The following is a 27,669-nucleotide window of genomic DNA, read 5'->3' on the forward strand; positions in this document are numbered from 1 at the left end:
TTACCATGCAGGGTGTATTATAATTGGGCTCTTATAATTTAGCTTAAGTTTTCTTAAATTAATTACAGCACAATTTCTTTTTAACTACCACATTTTGTCAGTCTCTCTATATTTACTTTTTCCTTTTTACAAACTTAACTTGATATTTTTTCCCCTATGTGTTTATTTAGAATGGTTTACAAAAATTCAGGAGTCATTTGAATGTTTTCCTCTGTCAAACAAAATCTCCATGTGTTCATGTTTAGTAGGTGTTGTCACTTTCTCAAACTTATTTCAGTTACTGAGACAGTATTTTTCATAAATCCAGGATCACAAGATTGAACTGCACGTAGGCCACATCACTCTCTAGAAACAATATTCTGCTTCCTAAATCCAAATTACACCCCTGACTGTCTGGAGACTTTGTGTTGAGGTGTTCCTGGAGACCACTGAGGTTGGGCGATAGAATCTAGATACTGAGCAGCCCTTTTACAGCCCAGGTCAGCTTTCAAACATTGAATAGCAACACTTCTGCACATATGAAAGGTGGCTTGTGTTATCTCCAAAGGATACAGCAAGAATACAATGCATGGTACAGTGGAAAAAGTGGTTGTGTTGCAATCATACTATTCTGTTTGTGAAATTTACAACTGCTCTCGATAAGTGTTTCTTAACCCTACAAAACACAGAAATTGCAAAAATGCAGTTAAGTAGAATTGAGCTTCACTTAAGAAGACCAACAAAAAATGTCTCTGTAGTATACCAGTAGCCTTAGAATATTTCATGCCTTAGAGCCACAAATAAGTCCTATTTATAAAAGAGACATTGATACAAGGGAGTAAAGCATGCTTCACTGAGAAGGTAGCCTTGTTTGTAAACAAAAGAATTAGTCCTCCTTGGTTATAAGAATAGTAAGAATGGCTTACACTGCTGGTGAGAATGTAAACTGGTGCAGCCGCTGTGGAAAACAGTATGGAGTTTCCTTAAAAAACTAAGAATAGAGTTGCCATATGATCCAGCAACCCCACTCCTGGGCATACATCCAGACAAAACTCTAATTGGAAAAGATACATGCATCCCTATGTTCATAGCAGTACTATTTACAGTAGCCAAGACAGGGAAGCAACCTAAATGTCCGTCGACAAATGAATAGATAAAGAAGATGGAATACTGCTCAGCCATAAAAAAGAATGAAGTAACGCAACATGGATGGACATGGAGATTATCATACTAAGTGAAGCAAGTCAGACAGAGAAAGACAAATATCATATGATATCAATACAAATGAACTTATTTATGAAACAGAAACAGACTCACAGACATAGAAAACAACCTTATGGTGACCAAAGAGGAAAGGGGATGGGGGAGGGATAAATTAGGAGTTTGGGATGAGCAGATACAAACGACTATATATAAAATAGATAAAAAACAAGGTCCTACTGTTTAGCACAGGGAACTATATTCAACGTCCTGTAATAAACCATAATGGAAAAGAATATGAAAAAGAATATGCATATATATGTATAACTGAATCACTTTACGGTACACCAGAAACTAACACAATGTTGTAATCAACTATACTTCAATTAAAAAAAGAATAGTGAGGGGCTTCCCTGGTGGCGCAGTGGTTGAGAGTCTGCCTGCCGATGCAGGGGACATGGGTTCGTGCCCCGGTCCGGGAGGATCCCACATGCCGCGGAGCGGCTGGGCCCGTGAGCCATGGCCGCTGAGCCTGCGCGCCCGGAGCCTGTGCTCCGCAACGGGAGAGGCCACAACAGTGAGAGGCCCGCGTACCGAAAAAAAAAAAAAAAAAAAAAAAAAGAATAGTGAGAAGGAGTAACAATCCTGGTAGTGATCAAGAGGGCACCTTGTGAGGAGTGTGAAACCTGTAATTTGTCATCTAAGTTTTCTTCCAAGGCTGCAATCAATCTCCATCAGGCCCCAACTTCTCCCGTACCCCCTACCAAAGTGGGAGAAATATCTCTGTTATGCTTTAAGAAATGAGTTACAATGTGCATTTGTTAACACTGAGCAGGTCTCCCTCACCGCCAAAGCACAAACCACCACAGAGACCCCAGGTGAACATGAGAAAATTGATGAAGGCTGCTCAAAGCTCATGCCTGCAGATACAGGTCGTGTATACAGACCTATCTCCTACCAACCTCGCCCCTCGGTAGCTGTAAGAACTCACTGCTGTGGGGAGACCTGATCTGGCTGTGCCTTGTGGTCCCTGAGGGGCAAGAGGAGAACTTGGAATTAGAAGAGGAACACTGAACAGATGTGCTGGAGACCTGATCTTTAGCATCCCTAGCCCTCTGCCCACTCCTTTTCTGTGCCAGCCTCTGTGGTCTGATCAGTGTTTACTTAAGTACAATAAAAAGTCTGAGTAAAATTAAATATGTGTTTCTTGGGTTTGTTTTTATCTTCTGAGCTGACATTTTTGGCCGTCAGTCTCTCTTTCTCTCTCTCTCTCTCTCTCTCTCTTTAAGTCTTTCATTTTCCCATGCTTAAAAACAAAGCATCTTTTTCTTATCACCATCTGTCTTGTATCTCTCTGTACTCATATCACTTTGTCTTATGTAATCTCTCATTTACTTCTTATAGCGGCCAGCCTTTAGTAGTTCCCATCCACCTCCTACATATTTAATTCATGTGTAAACCTAGCTGCATAGAAATCATAAGACCTTTTAAACAGGTTGGTCCTCAATAATGTTTTTAATTATGTGATATTACTTTTTTTCTCCAGCTCTGAGACATCTCATATTTTAGTGTTTTTCATCTATTTTCATAGATTTTGCCCTTTTATTTTCCTTTTTTATTATTTCATTTTCAGAATTTGGTACAGAAGAAATGCTACCACAAAATAAAAATGGGAAGTATCCCTGTTTTTTCCCTAGCATATAGAAGTGTTTAAATCAGGCACTGTTTCTTCCTTACTGATTGATAGAATTCATTCATGAAAACATCTGGGCCTGGATATTTAGTTTGGGGCTATTTCTAATTACAGATTTAATTTCTTTAGGACACATACCAAGATACAGATGTTCTAATACTGTTTCTTTTTCTGTAAGTTTTCGCTTATCGGTATTTGTTCAACTTATCTAAATTTTCAAAATATGTTGCCATGAAGTTGTTCATAGTATCACCCTATTCACATTTTTTTAAACTGTAGAATTTAGAGTATCTTATTTTTTTGTTCCTTATATAGGTAATGTGTGCCTTCCTTATATTTTTCTTGATCAGTCTTGCTACTGGTACATCATTTTTTCAATTTTCATAAGAACATCTGTTACTTTGGTTGAGTCTCTCTATTGTACATTTATTTTATGTTTCTTTTATTTCTGATCTTTTATTATTTCCTTCTTTCTCCTCTCTTTGAGTTTAATTTTATTTTTAACTTTTTAATATGGACATTTATATCATTGATTTTTCAACCTTCTTTATTAATTTGTGCAAAACTATAAGTTACACTCAAAGCACAGCTTTATATATATCTCACAGTGTGATCTGTGTTTTTATTATCATTTAGTTTGTTGTGACTTCTTCTTGGACCATTGTGTTACTTATAAGTGTATTGCTTAACTTCCAAAGTTGGTAGTATTCTAGTCAGATTTTTCATATTGATTTCTAGCTTAATCTCACTGTGTTCTGAGAACATGCTCTGAAGTATTTCAGTCTTTTGAAAATTATTAAACTTGGTTATGGTCCACCATTTAGCCCCAGAATTGCTACAGGAGCTCTCAAAAGGAATTGAATTCTGTTTTGCTAGATCCTAAACAACAAAATTAACAAATTTGATCTAATTTCTATATCCTTATTAAGTTTTTTTTGTCTGCTTGTCTTAGTTATTGAAAGGTATGTTAAATCTCGTAGTCTGAATATAGATTGATTTATTTATCTTTTAGTTCTGTCATTTTCTTTTGCTTAAAAATTTGGAAGCTCTACTATTAGGTATATACAGTTAAGACAGAGTTTCCTTACAGATTGATCTTCTTATCATTATGAAATATTCCTCTTTATTGTTAGAGATGTTTTATGACCTTGTAGAATCAAGGAAGCTGTCTAGTTCTTCACATTCAGCTTTGATATCTTTGGCAGAGATTCAAGGACTCTGTGGTAACTCCCAACACTTATGTCACTCTCAAAGTGTTCTCAAAGTCCTTTCCTACTGAAAAAGATTCCATTGCACTTTTCCAGACCTTCCCATTATTAGGAACTGTGGATAGGATCCCTGTAATAAAATACTTTGTATTCAGAACCATCATATTGTCTCCCCTATTTCCTTTTCCTTTTATATGCCACTATTTTCCTTTAAAGCAGTAAAGAAGAACTATTAAAATATAGAAACTATTAAAATGTAGAAAGTAAATTAAATATAATTTAATAAATTTAATCTATTAAAATCTCACAGTCCACTTTGACACTGTGGACTCAAAGTAATTTTCCTTTGAGTCCACAGTCTTGTGATGTGGCAATATATATTCGTTCTATATCTGCTCCCATTTCTCTCTGACACCTAAGACCCTGTAGCTGCGAGGGTTTCTTATTCGTTAATCAGTCATCATGACCAACACACACTTAGTTCTCACTCACTTTAACCTTAGGTGGGGCTTGATTGAGGCTTCAAATAATTGTCATCACCTTCCTGTGGCAGTAACAGGTGACTTTTCCAATATATATATTTATATGTAATGGCAAGACTCAGAAAAAATATGGACTATATGATTCAAACTATAGGGACTTCCCTGGTGGTCCAGTGGTAGAGAATCCACCTTACAATGCAGGGGATGCAGGTTTGATCCCTGGTCGGGGAACTAAGATCCCACATGCTGTGGAGCAAACCACGTGCCACAACTACTGAGCTAGCGTGCCTCAACTAGAGAGTCTGCGTGCCACAAACCACAAAGCCCACACGCTCTGGAACCCATGCCCCACAGCTAGAGAGAGAAAATCCACATGCCACAACTAGAGAGAAGCCCGCGCACTGCAATGAAAGATCCCGCGTGCCTCAACGAAGATCCTGCGTGCTGCAACTAAGACTCGATGCAGCCAAAAATAAATAAATAAATAATAAATGAGGGGGAAATCAAAAAAAGATTCAAACTATAAACTTTTCTTATGAAATGGGAAATAAGGAAATTTCCATCTAAAAGTGCCTTACACTTTGATGCTAAAGAATTCAGCTAATTTGGGGGAAGTGTTTGAATTAGTATGGAGCCAGAGGGAGAATTCCAAAATCAGGGCAGTTAAAATTTTTTTTTTTTTTTTTTTTTTAACATCTTTATTGGGGTATAATTGCTTTACAATGGTGTGTTAGTTTCTGCTTTATAACAAAGTGAATCAGTCATACATAAACATATGTTCCCATATGTCTTCCCTGTTGCGTCTCCCTCCCTCCCACCCTCCCCATCCCACCCCTCCAGGCTGTCACAAAGCACCGAGCCAATATCCCTGTGCCATGCGGCTGCTTCCCACTAGCTATCTACCTTACTGCATTTGTTACTATGTATATGCCCATGACTCTCTCTTGCCCTGTCACAGCTCACCCTTCCCCCTCCCCATAACCTCAAGTCCGTTCTCTAAGAGGTCTGCGTCTTTATTCCTGCTTTACCCCTAGGTTCTTCATGACATTTTTTTCTTAAATTCCATATATATGTGTTAGCATACGGTATTTGTCTTTTTCTTTCTGACTTACTTCACTCTGTATGACAGACTCTAGGTCTATCCACCTCATTACAAATAGCTCAATTTCGTTTCTTTTTATGGCTGAGTAATATTCCATTGTATATATGTGCCACATCTTCTTTATCCATTCATCCGATGACGGGCACTTAGGTTGTTTCCATCTCCAGCTATTGTAAATAGAGCTGCAATGAACATTTTGGTACATGACTCTTTTTGAATTTTGGTTTTCTCAGGGTATATGCCCAGTAGTGGGATTGCTGGGTCATATGGTAGTTCTATTTGTAGTTTTTTAAGGAACCTCCATACTGTTCTCCATAGTGGCTGAACCAATTCACATTCCCACCAGCAGTGCAAGAGTGTTCCCTTTTCTCCACACCCTCTCCAGCATTTATTGTTTCTAGATTTTTTGATGATGGCCATTCTGACTGGTGTGAGATGATATCTCATTGTAGTTTTGATTTGCATTTCTCTAATGATTAATGATGTTGAGCATTCTTTCATGTGTTTGTTGGCAGTCTGTATATCTTCTTTGGAGAAATGTCTATTTAGGTCTTCTGCCCATTTTTGGATTGGGTTGTTTGTTTTCTTGTTATTGAGCTGCATGAGCTGCTTGTAAATTTTGGAGATTAATCCTTTGTCGGTTGCTTCATTTGCAAAAATTTTCTCCCATTCTGAGGGTTGTCTTTTGGTCTTGTTTATGGTTTCCTTTGCTGTGCAAAAGCTTTGAAGTTTCATTAGGTCCCATTTGTTTATTTTTGTTTTTATTTCCATTACTCTAGGAGGTGGGTCAGAAAGGATCTTGCTTTGATTTATGTCATAGAGTGTTCTGCCTATGTTTTCCTCTAAGAGTTTGATAGTTTCTGGCCTTACATTTAGGTCTTTAATCCATTTTGAGCTTATTTTTGTGTATGGTGTTAGGGAGTGATCTAATCTCATACTTTTACATGTACCTGTCCAGTTTTCCCAGCACCACTTATTGAAGAGGCTGTCCTTTCTCCATTGTACATTACTGCCACCTTTATCAAAGATAAGGTGTCCATATGTGCATGGGTTTATCTCTGGGCTTTCTATCCTGTTCCATTGATCTATCTTTCTGTTTTTGTGCCAGTACCATACCGTCTTGATGACTGTAGCTTTGTAGTATAGTCTGAAGTCAGGGAGCCTGATTCCTCCAGTTCCTTCTTTCGTTCTCAAGATTGCTTTGGCTATTCGGGGTCTTTTGTGTTTCCATACAAATTGTGAAATTTTTTGTTCTAGTTCTGTGAAAAATGCCAGTGGTAGTTTGATAGGGATTGCATTGAATCTATAGATTGCTTTGGGTAGTAGAGTCATTTTCACAATGTTGATTCTTCCAATCCAAGAACATGGTATATCTCTCCATCGATTTATATCATCTTTAATTTCTTTCATCAGTGTCTTATAATTTTCTGCATACAGGTCTTTTGTCTCCTTAGGTAGGTTTATTCCTAGATATTTTATTCTTTTTGTTGCAATGGTAAATGGGAGTGTTTTCTTGATTTCACTTTCAGATTTTTCATCATTAGTATATAGGAATGCCAGAGATTTCTGTGCATTAATTTTGTATCCTGCCACTTTACCAAATTCATTGATTAGCTCTAGTAGTTTTCTGGTAGCATCTTTAGGGTTCTCTATGTATAGGATCATGTCATCTGCAAACAGTGACAGCTTTACTTCTTCTTTTCCAATTTGGATTCCTTTTATTTCCTTTTCTTCTCTGATTGCTGTGGCTAAAACTTCCAAAACAATGTTGAATAATAGTGGTGAGAGTGGGCAACCTTGTCTTGTTCCTGATCTTAGTGGAAATGCTTTCAGTTTTTCACCATTGAGGATGATGTTTGCTGTGGGCTTGTCATATATGGCCTTTATTATGTTGAGGAAAGTTCCCTCTATGCCTACTTTCTGCAGGGTTTTTATCATAAATGGGTGTTGAATTTTGTCAAAAGCTTTCTCTGCATCTATTGAGATGATCATATGGTTTTTCTCCTTCAATTTGTTAATATGGTTTATCACATTGATAGATTTGCGTATATTGAAGAATCCTTGCATTCCTGGAATAAACCCCACTTGATCATGGTGTATGATCCTTTTAATGTGCTGTTGGATTCTGTTTGCTAGTATTTTGTTGAGGATTTTTGCATCTATGTTCATCAGTGATATTGGCCTGTAGTTTTCTTTCTTTGTGACATCCTTGTCTGGTTTTGGTATCAAGGTGATGGTGGCCTCGTAGAAGGAGTTAGGGAGTGGTCCTCCCTCTGCTATATTTTGGAAGAGTTTGAGAAGGATAGGTGTTAGCTCTTCTCTAAATGTTTGATAGAATTCGCCTGTGAAGCCATCTGGTCCTGGGCTTTTCTTTGTTGGAAGATTTTTAATCACAGTTTCAATTTCAGTGCTTGTGATTGGTCTGTTCATATTTTCTATTTCTTCCTGATTCAGTCTTGGCAGGTTGTGCATTTCTAAGAATTTGTCCATTTCTTCCAGATTGTCCATTTTATTGGCATAGAGTTGTTTGTAGTAATCTCTCATGATCTCTTTTATCTCTGCAGTGTCAGTTGTTACCTCTCCTTTTTCATTTCTAATTCTATTGATTTGAGTCTTCTCCCTTTTTTTCTTGATGAGTCTGGCTAGTGGTTTATCTATTTTGTTTATCTTCTCAAAGAACCAGCTTTTAGTTTTATTGATCTTTGCTATTGTTTCCTTCATTTCTTTTTCATTTATTTCTGATCTGATTTTTATGATTTCTTTCCTTCTGCTAGCTTTGGGGTTTTTTTGTTCTTCTTTCTCTAATTGCTTGAGGTGCAAGGTTAGGTTGTTTATTCGAGATGTTTCCTGCTTCTTAAGGTGGGCTTGTATTGCTATAAACTTCCCCCTTAGAACTGCTTTTGCTGCATCCCACAGGTTTTGGGTCGTTGTGTCTCCATTGTCATTTGTTTCTAGGTATTTTTTGATTTCCTCTTTGATTTCTTCAGTGATCTCTTCATTATTAAGTAGTGTATTGTTTAGCCTCCATGTGTTTGTATTTTTTACAGATCTTTTCCTGTAATTGATATCTAGTCTCATGGCGTTGTGGTCAGAAAAGATACTTGATACAATTTCAATTTTCTTAAATTTACCAAGGCTTGATTTGTGACCTAAGATATGATCTATCCTGGAGAATGTTCCATGAGCACTTGAGAAAAATGTGTATTCTGTTGTTTTTGGATGGAGTGTCCTATAAATATCAATTAAGTCCATCTTGTTTAATGTATCATTTAAAGCTTGTGTTTCCTTATTTATTTTCATTTTGGATGATCTGTCCATGGGTGAAAGTGGGGTGTTTAAGTCCCCTACTATGAATGTGTTACTGTCGATTTCCCCTTTTATGGCTGTTAGTATTTGCCTTATGTATTGAGGTGCTCCTATGTTGGGTGCATAAATATTTACAATTGTTATATCTTCTTCTTGGATCGATCCCTTGATCATTATGTAGTGTCCTTCTTTGTCTCTTTTAATAGTCCTTATTTTAAAGTCTATTTTGTCTGATATGAGAATTGCTACTCCAGCTTTCTTTTGGCTTCCATTTGCATGGAATATCTTTTTCCATCCCCTTACTTTCAGTCTGTATGTGTCTCTAGGTCTGAAGTGGGTCTCTTGTAGACAGCATATATAAGGGTCTTGTTTTTGTATCCATTCAGCTAATCTGTGTCTTTTGGTGGGAGCATTTAGTCCATTTACATTTAAGGTAATTATCGATATGTATGTTCCTATTCCCATTTTCTAAATTGTTTTGGGTTCGTTATTATAGGTCTTTCCCTTCTCTTGTGTTTCTTGCCTAGAGAAGATCCTTTAGCATTTGTTGTAAAGCTGGTTTGGTGGTGCTGAACTCTCTCAGCTTTTGCTTGTCTGTAAAGGTTTTAATTTCTCCATCAAATCTGAATGAGATCCTTGCTGGGTAGAGTAGTCTTGGCTGCATGTTTTTCTCCTTCATCACTTTCAGTATGTCCTGCCACTCCCTTCTGGCTTGTAGGGTTTCTGCTGAGAGATCAGCTGTTAACCTTATGGGGATTCCCTTATGTGTTATTTGTTGTTTTTCCCTTGCTGCTTTTAATATGCTTTCTTTGTATTTAATTTTTGACAGTTTGATTAATATGTGTCTTGGCGTATTTCTCCTTGTATTTATCTTGTATGGGACTCTCTGTGCTTCCTGGACTTGATTAACTATTTCCTTTCCCATATTAGGGAAGTTTTCAACTATAATCTCTTCAAATATTTTCTCAGTCCCTTTCTTTTTCTCTTCTTCTTCTGGAACCCCTATAATTCGAATGTTGGTGCGTTTAATGTTGTCCCAGAGGTCTCTGAGACTGTCCTCAGTTCTTTTCATTCTTTTTTCTTTATTCTGCTCTGCAGTAGTTATTTCCACTATTTTATCTTCCAGGTCACTTATCCGTTCTTCTGCCTCAGTTATTCTGCTATTGATCCCATCTAGAGTACTTTTAATTTCATTTATTGTGTTGTTCATCGTTGCTTGTTTCATCTTTAGTTCTTCTAGGTCCTTGTTAACTGATTCTTGCATTTTGTCCAATCTATTGTCCATTCTATCTCCAAGATTTCGGATCAACCTTACTATCATTATTCTGAATTCTCTTTCAGGTAGACTGCCTATTTCCTCTTCATTTGTTAGGTCTGGTGGGTTTTTATCTTGCTCCTTCATCTGCTGTGTGTTTTTCTGTCTTCTCATTTTGCTTATCTTACTGTGTTTGGGGTCTCGTTTTTGCAGGCTGCAGGTTTGTAGTTCCTCCTGTTTTTGATGTCTGTCTCCAGTGGCTAAGGTTGGTTCAGTGGGTTGTGTAGGCTTCCTGGTGGAGGGGGCTAGTGCCTGTGTTGTGGTGGATGAGGCTGGATCTTGTCTCTCTAGTAGGCAGGTTCACGTCTGGTGGTGTGTTTGGGGGTGTCTGTGGCCTTATTATGATTTTAGGCAGCCTCTCTGCTAATGGGTGGGGTTGTGTTCCTGTTTTGCTAGTTGTTTGGCATAGGTTTTCCAGCACTGTGGCTTGCTGGTCGTTGAGTGAAGCTGGGTGCTGGTGTTAAGATGGAGGTCTCTGGGAGATTTTCGCAGTTTGATATTATGTGGAGCTGGGAGGTCTCTTGTTGATCAGTGTCCTGAAGTTGGCTGTCCTACCTCAGAGGCAGAGCCCTGCCTCCTGGCTGGAGCACCAAAAGCTTTTCATCCACAGGCTCAGGATAAAAGGGAGAAAAAGTAGAGGGAATTAGTAGAAGTATGAGGAAAGAAAGAAGGAAAGGAGGGTAGGAAGGAAGGAAGAAAGAAAGAAAGAAGCAAAGAAGGAAAGAAGGCAAGAAGGAAAGAAAGGAGGGAGGGAGGGAGGGAGGAAGGAAGGAAGGAGGGAAAGAAGGAAAAAAGACAGAAAGAAAGAAGATACAGTAAAAATAAAATAAAGTATAATAAAGTTATTGAATTAAAAACTTCTTATTTAGAAAAAAAAAAAAAGGGACGGAAAGAACCTTAGGACAAATGTTGGAAGCAAAGCTATACAGACAAAATCTTACACAGAAGCATACACATACACCCTCACTAAAAGAGGTAAATGGGGAAAAATCCTAAATCTTGCTGTCAGAGACCACCTCCTCAATTTGGGATGATTCGTTGTCTAAAGGAGGGAAGGAAGGACGGAAAGAAAGAAAGAAAGAACGAAGGTAAAGTGTAATAAGGTTATTAAAATTAATTATTAAGAAAAAAAAATTAAAAAAAAAAAAACATGGACGGATAGAACCCTAGGACAAATGGTGGAAGCAAGACTATACAGACAAGATCTCACACAGAAGCATACACATACACATTCACAAAAAGAGGAAAGGGGGAAAAATCATAGATCTTGCTCCTAAAGTCCACTTCCTTAATTTGGGATGATTGGTTGTCTATTCAGGTATTCCACAGATGCAGGGTACATCAAGTTGATTGTGGAGCTTTAATCCGCTGCTTCTGAGGCTGCTGGGAGAGATTTCCCTTTCTCTTCTTTGTTCTCACAGCTCCCAGGGCTAAGCTTTGGATTTGGCCCTGCCACTGCGTGTAGATCGCTGGAGGGCGTCTGTTTTTTGCTCAGACAGGATGGGGTTAAAAGAGCCGCTGATTGGGGGCTCTGGCGCACTCAGGCCGGCGGGGACGAAGGGGCACAGAGTGCGGGGCGGGCCTGCGGTGGCAAAGGCCGGCGTGACTTTGCACCAGCCTGAGGCGCGCTGTGCGCTCTCCCGGGGATGTTGTCCCTGGATCCCGGGAACCCGGCAGTGGCGGGCTGCACAGGCTCCGCGGAGGAGGGGTGTGGAGAGTGACCTGTGCTCGCACACAGGCCCCTCGGTGGCGGCAGCAGCAGCCTTAACGTCTCCCGCCCGCCTCTGGGGTCCGCGCTTTTAGCCGCGGCTTGCGCCCGTCTCTGGATTCCGCGCTTTCAGCCGCGGCTCGCGCCCGTCTCTGGATTCCGCGCTTTCAGCCGCGGCTCGCGCCTGCCTCTGGATTCCGCGCTCTCAGCCGCGGCTCGCGCCCGTCTCTGGGGTCCGCGCTTTCAGCCGCGGCTCGCGCCCGTCTCTGGGGTTCGCGCTTTTAGCCGCGGCTCGCGCCCGTCTCTGGAGTTCCTTTAAGCAGCGTTCTTAAACCCCTCTCCTCACGCCCCAGAAAACAAAGAGGGAAGGAAAAGTCTCCTGCCTCTTCTGCAGGTGCAGGCTTTTCCCCGGACTCCCTCCCGGCTAGCTCTGGTGCACTAACCCCTTCAGGCTATGTTCAAGCCGCCAACCCCAGTCCTCTCCCTGCGCTCCGGCCTCAGCTCGCAGCCCCGCCCGCCCCGGCGGGTGAGCAGACAAGCCTCTCGGGCTGGTGAGTGCCGGTCGGCACCGATCCTCTGTGCGGGAATCTCCCCGCTTTGCCCTCCGCACCCGTTGCTGTGCACTCCTCCGCAGCTTCGAAGCTCCCCCCTCCGCCTCCCGCAGTCTCCGCCCGCGAAGGGGCTTCCTAGAGTGTGGAAACTTTTCCTCCTTCACAGCTCCCTCCCACTGGTGCAGGTGCCGTCCCTATTCTTTTGTCTCTGTTTTTTCTTTTGCCCTACCCAGGTACGTGGGGAGTTTCTTGCCTTTTGGGAGGTCTGAGGTCTTCTGCCAGCCTTCAGTAGGTGTTCTGTAGGAGTTGTTCCACGTGTAGTTGTATTTCTGGTGTATCTGTGGGGAGGAAGGTGATCTCCGCGTCTTACTCTTCCGCCATCTTCCGCCTTCGACCCAGTTAAAATTTTTAATCTAATCTTATGCCGCTTGTGATATCCCGTTATTGATTTGCTGCTTAGTGATAGGAAATGCTATGACTTTTATTCTATGAAACTGTATGATTTTCTCTGTATCTTTATCGCCTGTAGTGCTCTCCTCTGCCCCCCATGGCATCAACCACATGCTTAAGGCTACTCAATTCCCCATTTCTACTCCATTCCCCCATTCCAAACTTTAGGAAGTTATGTTCAACTGACTCAAGACATCATTACCTTTCTCCTAGAACTTGAAACTGAAGATGCTTTGAACAGAACTTCTCTATGCTCATAAACATATACTTTCCTCCACATGACTGAAACACCCATACTCTAATCTGAAGAAATGAATTTTCCTTTATTACATGCACCAGAAGTTTATGATCACTTTCTAATTATTACCATACGAGACTAATAGTTCCATCTCAGAAGTAACTACTGACAGAAACATTTCTATATCTGTTTTGTTTCAAGCTCACCATCTTCTCAGGCTATGGTACCTGCTTCTGATTTGGTCACCCTGCTAGACTCCCTTTTCTTGTCCATTTACCTTATCAACAAGCCAGAGTAATTTTCCTAAATAAACCTGTTCATGTCACTTTTTTGCTTAAAGTCATCCACTGACTCTTGGCTGCAAAAATATAGTTTAAAATCCTTACCAAGAACAACTTCTTCATAATCTGGGTCCTTCTTACAATCCCGGCCCTGTTACTAACTGCTCATCACCACTCCTACCATATACCTTTTTGCAGCCATCTATTTATATTCCTGTCTCCCTTATAGAGAGGAGATGCCCAGGCATAGGGTAAGCCCTCAGTATAGATGGAATGCATGAGAAGAAAGATGCATGACAAGACGGGTCAATTTTTATTTGAATGACTCTCACTAAATTATGTCTGTCAGTGTTAACCCAAACCACAATGGCTTCTTTGTTTACATCCCATGGTAGTCCATGCAAAAAGATGGTAATCTCGGGCTTCCCTGGTGGCGCAGTGGTTGAGAGTCCGCCTGCCGATTCAAGGGACACGGGTTCGTGCCCCGATCTGGGAAGATCCCACATGCCGCAGAGCGGCTGGGCCCGTGAGCCATGGCTGCTGAGCCTGCGCGTCCAGAACCTGTACTCAGCAGCGGGAGAGGCCACAACAGTGAGAGGCCCGCGTACCGAAAAAAAAAAAAAAAAAAAAAATGATGGTAATCTCTTTCTGCTTTCAGCCATCTATATTCAGTGGAGCTACTTAATAACTTAAAACTGTAGCTATGGACTAGAGTGGAAAGAACATTGGCTCAGGAGTCTGGAGATGCTAGTTCTAGTCCTGTGAATTTAAGCAAATCACCTAATGTCTCAGTGGCTCATTTTCTTCTAGGTCTTTCTCAGGTCTTTTCAGCTTTACAATTCTATGGATTTAGACTGAGCTTCAGATCACCTGTGTTTGTATTAGGTCCATTCTGTTTTTCTGCGCTCTGATTGGATTCTTCCCTTTCCTGGTCCTGCCTCGTTTGACTTTTGTCATTTTAAACTCTGGTATCACAAACATAAAAGGGACTCTTATTTTGGGATGTCCTTTATTTTCCATACCAATTAAATGTCTTGTAATCGCTATCATTTCTGCAGAGCAAATGATTATGTAGAAACATGCATCTTTGATTTGTCTCTACAGATAAGTGTATTGATTCTAATGAAATCAATTAGAATGCGTGAGCAATTGTGTGTCTAACTTCTTCAGCCTCAGAGCTGTATCACTCGCAGGCACAATATTATTGGCTCATTTGTCTGACATCACATGATATAAAGTTACTATACAAACTTACATTTCCAGTGCTACCTATCCCGGATGATGAACCGCATGATAGATTAAAGTTCTAGGGCACCAAATTTAGGATAAAACTGTTTGTCCAGGGTATATATTTTTCAAAAACCAAATCATTAACTCGAAAATAAAAGAGGAGGTCTTAAGTCAAAATAATTGCTTAAGATTTTATCTGATACGAAGAGTCTTGTCTTTAATGTAAATAACAGACTCTCTGGCTGGCCCTGGAGTAAGAACAGGAACATGATCAGCATTGACAACACATGCCATGGCCAGTGTCTGAGGTTCCCATCCTCTGTGTGGTGTTCAGTTCAGCAAATTCCAGAGGAGTTTGCACCCCATTGACTGTACTAGTGACGAGATCTGATGCCTGTCAGCAGACAGGAAAGTCAACAGCCTGTTGTGTGCATGTGTTGGACTCACTGTTCTGGTTTTTGTAGAGTGTATTGGCTGGTTTGCTTCAGTGATCACTTTACAGTCTGCTCCACACTGAGTTTGGAAAGAAAAAACCCATGAAACATTTTCCTTGTACTTCAGTATGTCTTCAACGATACTTGAGAGAAGTGGTCCTTCCTCTTATAGAAGTACCCATTTTATAGACAAGGAATTAAAGGCTAGAGGGCTTAAGTGACATGCTCAAGGTCACATATCAAATTAGGGAATTTGTTAGGTATATGAATTTAATTTCTCCTAACTCAGAGTCCAGGCTTTCCCCTTGTCTCTGCTCATTTTCCAATTAAGGCTAGAGCTGTATTTAATTGATATGTATGACTAAACTGTCACTACAAAGAGGCTTTACTTTTCCGTACCCATGAGTGGATGTTAGCTGGTCAAAGACGGAGCATTTCTCTGGAGGTTATATGTCTCTTTAATACGCACAGGGGAAAGGTTCAAGGGCTCGTCCTCTTATATTTTGGGAGTCCATCCAAAATAAGAAACGTGGTTGCACAGTGGCCCAAATTCAACTGACATCCTGCACAGAAGTCTTTCTCAAATTTGGCTGGGTATTGGAATCACCAAGGGTTATATGATTATGTATTTATTCATCTATTATGTTTTTATTTACTTACATGTTCATATAGATTCTCAAGTGTAATGACAGAGCAGCAGAATCGAAATCTCTGTTGGCAAGATCAGGGAATCTGTATTGGTTTAATGTTCTGAGGTAATTCGGACTTGCAGTCAGTTTTTGGCCTCACAGCTTTTGTGGAAGGAGGACTCAGCTGTTTGTGGTTTTCTGCTATAGCATAAGCCTTTGTAACACTACGCGCTACAACTGGAAATGTTTAGGTCGTGTAACATCTTTCAATAAAGTTTGGAAAGTTTGCTCCACATTGACAAATCCATGCTTTCCTGCTCTTTTCATAAGGTATTATTTTCTCCATAATATGCAGCTAAACAGCCATCAGGAATGGACAAGTGTATTTTAGGACTGCATTATGCCTGGGAAGTGTAGAACATCTCTTTTTCTCTGCTGGTCTTCTTGCCCTAACCTAAGGGGCAGTGACATCACTTGGAACAGTTGTAACATTTTAAACGTGTGTGTAGAAAGTAATTTCAAACTTTGAAATACCACACTGAAATTCTAGGGGAAAAAAGCTTTAGATTATCATCTATAAAAATTGTCTTTATGGATTATTCATGATAATTCCTACATTTCATCAAAGTGTCAAGCATGAGCTCCAAGTTAAAATTATGGTTTTCAAAGCAGAGGGAGGGAAGGAGTGATTAAGCTGATGGGTTCATTATTTATAAAAGGAGTGACTGTGGGGAAATGTTGACATTTAGGTAAATAGCTTAAAATTGCTCACTGTAAATTAGTAACCTCTAAGTATACTAGCCTTTTTATTGTTAGACTTTTTGACTTAAAAATCCGAAATTGACTTAATCATTCAACTGCTTTCCTGTATGAGAAAACCAATCTCAGCAGTGATTCTGAAGAAGAAACATAAAATCAAAAAAGAAAGGAAACATCACTTTTGAGGGTGTAGAGTATCAAGGCGCTACTATTTCTTGTGATAATTAATGGTAAGAAATTTGGAATCCAATAAGGAAAAAAAAAGTTATCTTACACGTTCACTGAGCATCAGAGAGCTAGTCATACATCACTGGCATTTTAGATACCAGCTACCTAGAAATATTAGGCGGTCCCCAAGAATTGCCTAATTTTTCCTCTCAAAGTTTGTGAACTATGAAACTTTTTATTCTACTGGCAAATAGACAAATTTTTTCTCATTTCCTTGCCCCAATTTCTTATTCATTTACATTCATCGTATACTGCTGTGCCGAATATAGTTACACCTTGAAACATGATAGTATTATGCAAGGAGACAGAGTGAATGTGTAGGTAACAGTTATTTGATGAAAACGTACGCTGTTGTCTCTGGGGAAGATTCTATAATCCAGTAGTTACTTTTTTCAGTGGCATCCAGCTACTGCAGCCAAGCGATCCTTTCTTGTTTTTACATTGCTCTAGGTCGTTTTCATGTTCAGTGCTTTATTTCAAAGTTTCATTCATTCCTTAATCTGAGATTCTCAACTTTGCCTAACACATAAAGCCGTACGGAGAATTTATCTTTTTAAAAAAGCACTTTCCAGAATGGATAGTTAATGCCAGACATAATTTTGTTGTATATACATAATTTGTTTAGCACAAACTGATGTAATTCAATGAAAAAAAACCACCCTCAGATGACTGGGGGCTTTGTGTAGGTACACCCTCTGGTCGGAAGTAGATCATGATGGTTAAGAGGCGGTCTTGAGACTCAGACTGCTGGGGTTCAAATCCCAGCCCAATTGGTGAGTTACTTTGTTTCCATTTCCTCATCTATAACATTGGGAGGATGATAATAATAAAATTAATCTTGGAGGGCTGTTGTAAGAATTAAATTATGTGACATGTGAAGTCCTTCAAATACAGCAAGCTTTCACTTATTTTGCTTTACATATGTTTTGCAGTATTTGGAAATGGGCATCCAATATTTTAAAGTCCAGGAGACATAACATTATCAACAACTTTTGAAGTTTGATAAAAGGAAAACAGCTCTTTGGTTCTTTATCATTTTATTCTCCTCGCAGAGAACACAAACCAACAACTAGTCAGAAAGAACTCTTGACAAAAAAAGAAAAGAAAAAAAAAAAGATTAAAATCACCACCACCACAAAGACAGATTTGTTATCTTTCTCCCAATTTTTCGAAAAGAATCCACTTTGAAAGAGAAAGTTGTAGATAAAATAACATACTTTATGCCCATAGAAAGACAAAGACAAAACAGCAATATCCTTTATCCATGTCTTGCCCTCCATGGAGCTTCCTGTCAAATAAACACATTGGGGCATGAAGAAGCCTTCCATGGAAAGGATATCTTCAGAGACTGAATTTTTCATGAATGTTATAGTTCACTACTTTCAGTAAAATGTCAAGAGTGATACAATCCATCTGTGGATTAATGTACCCTCACAGAAATCTTTGTAATGTGAGATCCTGTTTTGGAAAACTGTTACCTTGGTTTCCACAATTCCTTCTTAATATCCTCTGCTTATTCAAACAGCAATGATTCTTGGTAATTGAGGTCATCTTCTAGTACTTAAGGATAAAGGCAAAACAGAAGTGAACTGAGATTTCTACTTTGAAATGTATTCCCACTTTGTACATATTTATATCAATAAGCTTCCTCTTAAAGTGACACTTCTATCACTTGCCTAGAAGTTTTGCCTCAGTCCAATTTGAACCAGACTCAGCACTTCACTTGCTTTGATTATTAAACACCAATGCATCGCTGATGCTCTGTTAAGTGATGATTTGGAAGTATCTCTACCTCAGGATTTGAAAATGAGGGCTCACAGAAATGAATTTTTTATCTGCCTTTTTTAGATCTGATGTGGAAAATACAACCATTTACATTTACAGCTCAGTTAAATCCTCTTTAAGTCCTGCATCTCAAATCATTTTCCATCTTTATTTTTTCACCTACAGTCATGTCTAGCTGAGTTACAACATTAGAAATTCTAAATAAGGAGGAAAAGCATCATTTGATTTACATTCAATACACTTAAATTCTTTCTTAGTAAGTATAATTGTAGATTTACAGATTCTTGATATTTTCCTCTGAGGAAAATTAGGTTTGGCTATGCTAAAGAAATAAATGACAAACGTATGAGAGTTCAGTTTACAGTGTGGAAGCGTGTTGCAAGCTGCTAAAATTCAGTACGTCTTTCAGAAACTTTTCATCAAAAATTATGGGCGCAGGCATTTTGAATGACTAAATCATTCAGAATCAGGTTCATCTTTATTGTTAGAATTCTTTTGGGGGGGACTTTATTTTTTATTGAAGTGTAATTGACGTACAATGTTGTGTTAGTTTCAGGTGTATAGCAAAGTGAGTCAGTCATACAGATTCTTTTTCAGATTCTTTTCCCTTATAGGTTATTACAAAATATTGAGTATACATTCCCTGTGCTTTGCAGTAGGTCCTTGTTGGTTATCTATTTTATATACAGTAGTGTATATATGTTAATCCCAAACTCCTAATCTATCCCTATGCCCCTTTCCCCTTTGGTAACCATAAATTTGTTTTCTATGTCTGTGAGTCTATTTCTGTTTTGTATGTAAGTTCATTTGTATCATTTTTTTAATACGAAATTCTTTGTTTGAATGCTCCAGTCTCTGGGCAGCCGAGTCACTCTGCTAATCAGTCTATACTTACATGACTTCCAAAAGTGCAAACCGATCTGCTGCTTTTCCTCCTCAGAGATTTGCTGTCCCATTTGTTTTTAAGCTTTTTGAAAGAAAAAAAAATTTTTTTGGCTTTACATAAGAGCTGTGCCGTGTGGAAGTTTTGGAAATTTTAAATTGCAGTCAAGATCCCCACTTGCAGGTGAAACATTATCTGGTCATCTTGTCATTAGTGCTGACAGCTTTGGCTGGGGTCGAAGTTAAGAAAAATGCTGGAATGAACCTGGAAACAGTCATATGTTCCTCATCCATCACCTCATTAATCACCAAGTTAACATTGTCTCTGAAACAATGCTGCTTTAGTGTGGGGTAATCCTCATTTATAGTTAAGCTACTAAACAATATTCAAGAGTAAAGATTCCCCTCCATGCCCTGCCAAGTATGGCTGAGACATGACAATCATGACATTATTCATTGATAATTAAAGCAGAAAGAAGGATCCTGGGCCATGCTCTCATTCTTATACAGAATAGACTATGCTCATAAGAGGTTTCATGTAGACCTATAATTATTATCTCATTTTGGGGGGTACTATTAGTATCATAGTTTATAGCTAGAAATACAGTGAAGTCAGAAAATATTAAATTTAAAGTCCTGTACTTCAGTGGGTTACCTCTGTTCACAAATGTCTGTGGTATTTAATATCTCATCTCCAGCTTGCAAAGTTGTGAGATCATACCAGTGTGCAACATCAATACAAGAATTATAGAGGAAATGGGGAAATGATAATGATGACAATTGGGTATGATTCTGATTTATGTGCACACTAGTCTAGAGGTATAAATAAACCACTTAAGGAAATGTGTTCATCTGAATGTGTTGGAGTTGCAATAGATCACTAAATCCAGAGGGCAAATATATCGCACAAGTGCTTAATTTTTACTTAGAGACAGCTGTTTGTCCTGGAAGGATCTGGTTATTCTTTTAAAAAATATACAATTTAGGTCTAAGATTATGAATATGTTTAGTTATTCATAAAAATATATCCATGCTATATATAATAAAAAGAAATGTGTTACCTATTCACACTCCCAAAAGAAAAGGGTACATTTGAAGTAAGTATTTGTATATATGGGTATTCTAAAAAGCTCTGTAAGTATATATATTATTAAATGTTTATGTTCCTGTAGTTTGCTGTCCTTGAGAATTAAAATAACAAAAATAATAACAATTAAAAATAGTGCAGGGAGCTTAGCTCGGTGCTCTGTGGTGACCTACATGGGTGGGATGAGGGGGGTGGGAGGGAGGTCCAAGAGGGAGGGGATATATGTACACATATAGCTAATTCACTTCACTGTACAGCAGAAACTAACACAACATTGTAAAGCAACTATACCCCACTAAAAAAAAAGGAAAGAAAAAATAACAACGTTTTTAAGTGATCTAAGGTTACTTAAAGTTTAGTTTTTGTATTACATAGGTTAGAGAGGAGCAGTTTCACTTAGGTCACATAAGAGTATTCTAAAGTTATCCCATATTTTAATATAATAAGACTTCAAATTGAGATTTAATTTGTGAAAGTCAATCTATTAACAGACTAATTATGGATACCTGAAGTTGTAATATTATAGAAACAGATTGAGTCTATTATTTCCTACTGTTGGAAGATGTATAAGCCCCTGTAATAGATACAATTTTTTAAATGTGAAAAAACTGAAGTCATGGTAATACAATATGACTATTTTGACTATTAATGTTATATTCACTTTCAAATTTCTTGCTATATACTTCTTAGAACTGTGCCATATAGTTTCCAACACTCTACCAAACTCTTCCTACAAAAGTTGAAAGTAATCTCCTAATGATTCAATTACATGGCATATATCCAGACCTTATTTTATTTGATCTCTTTCCATACGACTCCATCTTTCTATTTCAGACCTCTTCCGAGTCTCCTACATCTTTATTACCCTTTCTAGTCATTCACCGTTCTTTTTTTTTTTTTAAATGGAGACCTTAAAAATTGTTTCCATTAGGTTTTTGTTGTTTGGTCCATTTACCATTAAGACAGCTATTCCTGAATGAGATCATCCATTCTTTTGGTTTTCTCTAGATGCCTTTCCAAGTGTGTTGAGCATTATAACACCTGACCCCTCTCTACTGAGATCTAGATTTCTCTTATCAACTGTATCTCCTAGACATTTCTTCTTGGATATCCTCTAGCCCCTTCAAAATTAATGTGTGTTAAGATGAGACCTTATTCCATACAGGCTCTCCTCATGTATTTTATATCCCTATTAGCTATGTTGCCATCTCAAAGGCATCTCACAGGTTAAGGTGTTGCCTCTTTTCTCTAATTCTCTTTCACATTCAGCCAGTCACAAAATTCTGTCAATTGACTACAAGAGCTTCTTGAGTCTGCCCATCCCTTTTCATTCTTATGGTCCTAGCTCAGACTCTGTTTCTTGCCGTAAGGCACAAGGAGCTCAGCTGACCTACCGAGGTTACACAGCCGGTAACTGCCTCACCAGGTGGCCGAACTGCAGTGAGTCTCTCTGACTGCTTGTTCTTTAGTCAGATATCGAATGGTACAATCCATCCATTCATTTCGTTAAAATTGGTTTTGTAGATGTTGTAGTTGTTGTTGCTCTTACATGGGTTTTTACTTGATTAAAAATCTGTGTTAGACATTATGGATAAAATATTAACTGACTTTCCTCAGCTATCATACATGAAGATACTGTGATATTACTGTATTATTTCATCAGAAGTTCCATCTCCATAGCTTTTGACAAGAGGAATAAGCTATATATTTATATATGAGATTTTCGAAATAGTCTTCAAATAGACAAAGTAAAAGTCATAAGATATTAAAATAGCTTATAAAAGGGGAGTTCTAAAAGTTCTCATTTCCAAAATGAGATATATATTTTTTCAAAGATTAATTGAGTTTATACCTCTGAGGCACCATCTTACCAAGTGTAGAAAAAAAAAAATCACACACATACACATATGCTTGTATACAAATTACATATACATATATATGTAATTTGTGTACATAAATACATATACACTTGTGTGTATACATAAACATTTAATGCATATGTGTAATTATTACATGTATTTAGTACCCATACATATATGTATTATGCATGTACATATAATTATACAATTGAGAGGACTACACATTTCTCCTACAGTGAAGTTGTTAAGCAGTATAGGAAATTTCAAACATGAATGATCTTGCCTTTGAATGTTCAGAAAAAATAATTCTTGTATTATATAGAAAATATATCCTTGGCATAGTCATCTTGGTACCAAGGTCTGGTACTGTTACAATTCAGGACAAAGATAAAAACAAAAATAAAACAATCTTTGCATTGTGTGTGTTGCCACTTGTAAGAATATTACAATGGATATATCAGTTGTAATAGTATTGTTGCCATCACCATTTTGGATTAGTGATTTAGAGCCAACGTTTAAACTCACTACCTTCTTGATGGGTTATCCCAGAAACAGATGAGAATTTAATGAATCGCCCACCTATTCGGTCAGGAGGCGGGAGGAGAGCTGTTAGATCTGTTAGAACATCTTGTTAAGTGAGGCCAAGGAAGAGTTACAAATGAAAAACAGACTATTAGGTTTGCTGAGGTCAAAGGAGAAGTTGAGTTTGTGTGGGAGGTGACGGGGGCCTCACAGGGGTCAGGGGTGGGACAAATCCCTCACCCGCATCTCAGGATCATACTATAGTGAACAGCGAGCATCTTCCTAAAACATGAACTATAAAATCTCCCTTCTAAAAGGATTAAAGTTCTTCATCTTTAATTATATTTCCTTAAAATTATACAATTATGAATACGGCTTAGTGAATTCAAATATAGATTTATTTAACAAATCCCATAACTGCCTCAGAAATAATATCCAAACACTACAGATACCTGTTATTTAATACGGTACAAATACCCTGTGTAAAATTCTGGATTTTCTATTTGCCTGGAAGAGCCATTATAGACGCAGTGTTGGGGTGTAAATATTTTCAGGAATCCTATTATTAAATTTCCATGCACTGTTGTGAAGTTTTATTCCTTTTGTATACATTTAAATGCTTTTAATTCTGGTTTTGGGGTTTTTTTTTCTTTTTTTTTTTGATAAAGAACACTATAATGCCTTCAATTAAAACAAGCTTCATTAAGAAACACCTATGTCCAAACAAGTAAAAATACTGTAACCATTTACACTGTCAGGACAAATATTGTAGCTGCCATTCCTTTCCCATAAATTAAGCCTGATGTGTCTGGCCAAGTTTCCCTCCAACAACAGAATCCCCTTGCTCTTCTTAGGCCTTTAACGTTCCCTAAATGTCCCCTTTTCCTGCTCAATATATTTCACATGTCCATGTGAAATCAGGGGAGCCATAGTAAATTCAACACGTCTATTAGGCAAGTAAGAATACAACATTTCATTGTTGTCTGGATCATGCTTTCCAGGTAAAATCCCTGGAGACTATTAGATTGAATAGCATTTACATTCTTCCAATCTTTGTTCTATGTTTTTACATTTAGCAGTACTGTAAAACTGTATGATCCATATTTGACAATGTTCTTGCAACAGTATTTGAGAATCAATAGGTCCATGCTAGTAAATACTGTTTTATACCCCTAATTTGTAGTTACCTTGCTAAGTCATCACTAATCCCTGTCCTCTCTATTTCCTGGTGACCCTTATCTACTACTGTTAACACAGTAAAAGACAGTAGAGTGCCTATGAAGTATGGGATCTAGACCCAGCATTTTAGTTGAAACTGACTTTGTTGTTTATCAGACACTTACACAGTGTTTAAAATGGGAGTACTTAAAACTGCTTGAAATGCTTTACACATATTAACTTATTTAATTCTATAGCAATACTATGAGAAAGGTATGATTATTAGTCCCTTAAATAGATGATTAAATTGCATCACAGAGAATTCAAAGTCACACAACTCTCAAACAGCTGAGCAGTTATTCAGACCCACGTAGTTTAGTTCTAAAATCTGCATTCTTAAATTTTCCTATGCTACTTCTTCATTTTACAACCTTGGGCAATTTCCTTAACCTTTCTCAGCCTTTCTTCGTATATAAAATAGGACTGCTAACTATACCTAGTTCAGAGATTTGTGAGAATTAGATGTGATAATAGTCATAAATGCTTAGAGCAGTACTTGGCATATAGTGTTAACTACTGTTATTTTCAACATCACTTTCCCTACTGACCTTCTTTTATTTCTTTAGAAGCACTGTGCTCCTACCCTAATCAGGGCTTTGCACATGCAAGCTGAAATTCTCCCTGTCTCTACCTCTGACCCTCTTGACCTTCATTTCCAATTAGCCTATATGCTAAGACCTGTACAAATGTACCTTCTTCAGGGAAGCCTTTCCTGACCTTCATACTGGGTGAGCACTCCTCACCCCTTTGGCTCCCTAGAATAAAGAGCCTGAGGCAAAGGCATATGTTTCTTCCATTTGGCTGGACATTTTCTAAGGAAGTGCAATCCCAGGGAAGAAGGAGTGAGGAAAATGAAAGGCAGGCATTAAAGGAGAGAGATAGTAAATGCAAGGGAGTACATTATTCAGATGGCCTAGCTTCTTGTCAAGCTGATTGCTGCTTCACCCGCTGCATCTTCCAAGAGTCCCGATAAGCTCCCTAAGTGGTCCATCAGGGTTAGGAAGGGAAAATAATTTATTCTTCTGGCTCTTGTTTCCATTAGTCAAAGGTGGTCCATAAGGTTTTAAGGCCTTTACATTTTTGTGTGCATACCTGGGTGCCAAGCAGATCTACCATGGCTCTTGCTTTGAAGGTAACATCAGACATACAAGGTGAAAGGTTAGAGGTGCTTTGCAAAACCTGGATGTAAGACACAGTCCATGTGCATCCTTGAGTCACATGAGGGATGAAACAGCCACCACTACAGGCCACCTGGGTGTGTACTGGGGACTGTAGGTGGCTGCAGTATCAGAATTTGGTCTCATGATTTCAGGAAGAGCACAGATGGGATATCTCAGGTTATAAAGCAGGTCAAGTACACAAACTGAGTAGAAGAGCTGCAGAATTCAGACCAGTATGCCCTGTTGTTCACATTTATAAATCCAGGTCTCTTTTCCTTTATACTATTTATCATAGTTTACAGTTACATATTTATTTGTAAGATTATTTACATTAATTCTTGTCTACTGCACTAGACCGAAAGAATGCTTAAGGATAGGAAGGGAGCATAAGGTTCAGATTACCTGGATTTGAATCCTGGCTCCACTAATTACTAATTCTGTGTCTTTGGGAAAATTATCTCACTTCTCTGTGCCCCATTTCTACACTTATACATCAGGATAAAGATAGAACCTCTATGAATATTAAAGGAGAGGCACTCAATAAATATTAGCTACTATGACTGTCATCACCATCATCATTCTCTTTGTACCTGCAGCAATGAGCACATTGCTGCCTACAGAACAGGCTCTGGAGTAATAGAGCATGAGATCCGTGAGGACTGAGGTTTTGGTCTTCTCCATTCCTTTTTGGACCTCGGACTTATAAAGGAGAATTAAAAATGTACTAGGTGTTTCAAGAAGAATGTTTAGAATGATTAGATAAAAGAGACAATGAACGCCAATGTGTTTGTTCCATTTGTGTTCTGGAAAGTGAATCTTACACTGATTTAGAAGAGGCTTTACAATAGTCCAGAGTAGTTTTTACAGTAATAAACTGTTTATTGTATTTGTCTTGGTTGACCTGTAGGACAGTGGTCCCCAACCTTTTTGACACCAGGGACCAGTTTCATGGAAGCGAATTTTTCCACAGACTGGAGTGGGGAGGTGGTTGTGGGATGATTCAGGTGCATTACATTTATTGTGCACTTTATTTCTATTATTATTACATTGTAATATATAATGAAATAATTATACAACTCACCAGACGATCAGAATGCAAAATCAGTGGGAGCCCTGAGGTTGTTTTCACTTGCCACTCACTGGTAGGGTTTTGATATGAGTCTGCAATCAATTGGTTTATTATGGTCTCTGTGCAGTCAAACCTCTCTGCTAATGAGAGGTTTGCAGTATTTGCGGTAATTGCAGCCGCTCCCCAGCACTAGCATCAGCACCTCAGCTCCAGATCATCAGGTATTAGATTCTCATAAGGAGCGTGCAACCGAGATCCCTTGCATGTACAGTGCACAGTAAGGTTCGTGCTCAAATGCCGCTGCTGATCTGACAGGAGGTGGAGCTCAGGTGGTAATGCAAGCGATGGGGAGCGGCTATAGAGATGATGCTCCCTATTTTGCATAAATTCATTTATAAATCAATATTACTCTACCATTATGGATCAGACATATGAAATGTTTATATAGGACATTTTGGCCAATCACATGATAGATTTTAGTATGCTCTTGTCCCTGTGATAGAGTTCTATAAAGAGAAATGTATAACTTTTGCAGTAAGTGAATCAGAAATGTAGCTAGGTTTGGATAGAGTTGATACAGACCTACAGTTCCTACATGTCTTTAGTGTGCATGACTGTGATTTAGCCATGCCTATTAAACTTTTATTTTTAGTGCTCAGTAGTCAAGGCTTATCATTTTGCTACAGGAAATATGGTTTCTTTTAAGTTATTCTTAGTATATTTTCACTCTTAATTGGATATTTGAATTTGTAGGACTCTGCCAGTGATTGCACACTGTAGAAAGAAAAAAACTTCTATGACATTAGTAGAATTGATTTTCCAGCAGACTAATAAATAATCTCAATGACTTATATTTGATGGAACAATTACATAAAAACATTTTATTTTTACAGCCTTGAAACCTTCCATCTTTTGCAGAACATCAAATAAATTTGAATAGAATAATTTCACTTTACAAAAATTTTACAATACATCAATGTCAACTGATATTTATCGAGATCACGTGGTGTGTTGGGCATTATTTAGGGTACTGGGAATATGTACAAAGAAATTAGCTTTCTGATATGCTGTAAAACTTATCTTACTTAGAAATTCTAGGTTGATATAGGTGATAAAATGGGCCTGAATTATCCTACATATTTTGTGTCTTCTTTTTGTTTTAGAAAATTTTTTACCTTTTCCAAGTAAGATTCTTCTGGGTCCAGCTTAATATCATTCAATCTTAAGCTTGTGGACCTGTGGTCATTTGCAGAACTAATATGAATTATTTCAAACATTTGTGCTGCATAAATAA

At 38.3% G+C, this 27,669-nt stretch overlaps 1 protein-coding gene across 1 annotated transcript in view; it reads left to right on the forward strand.

The window, feature by feature from the left end:
* The window catches only part of AGMO (alkylglycerol monooxygenase), a 332,983-nt gene that overhangs the window by 61,703 nt on the left and 243,611 nt on the right, over positions 1 to 27,669 (forward strand). The gene's annotated exons all lie outside the window — the stretch shown is intronic.

Source organism: Tursiops truncatus, chromosome 9 (assembly GCF_011762595.2).
Source record: "Tursiops truncatus isolate mTurTru1 chromosome 9, mTurTru1.mat.Y, whole genome shotgun sequence".
Lineage (NCBI taxonomy): Eukaryota > Metazoa > Chordata > Mammalia > Artiodactyla > Delphinidae > Tursiops > Tursiops truncatus.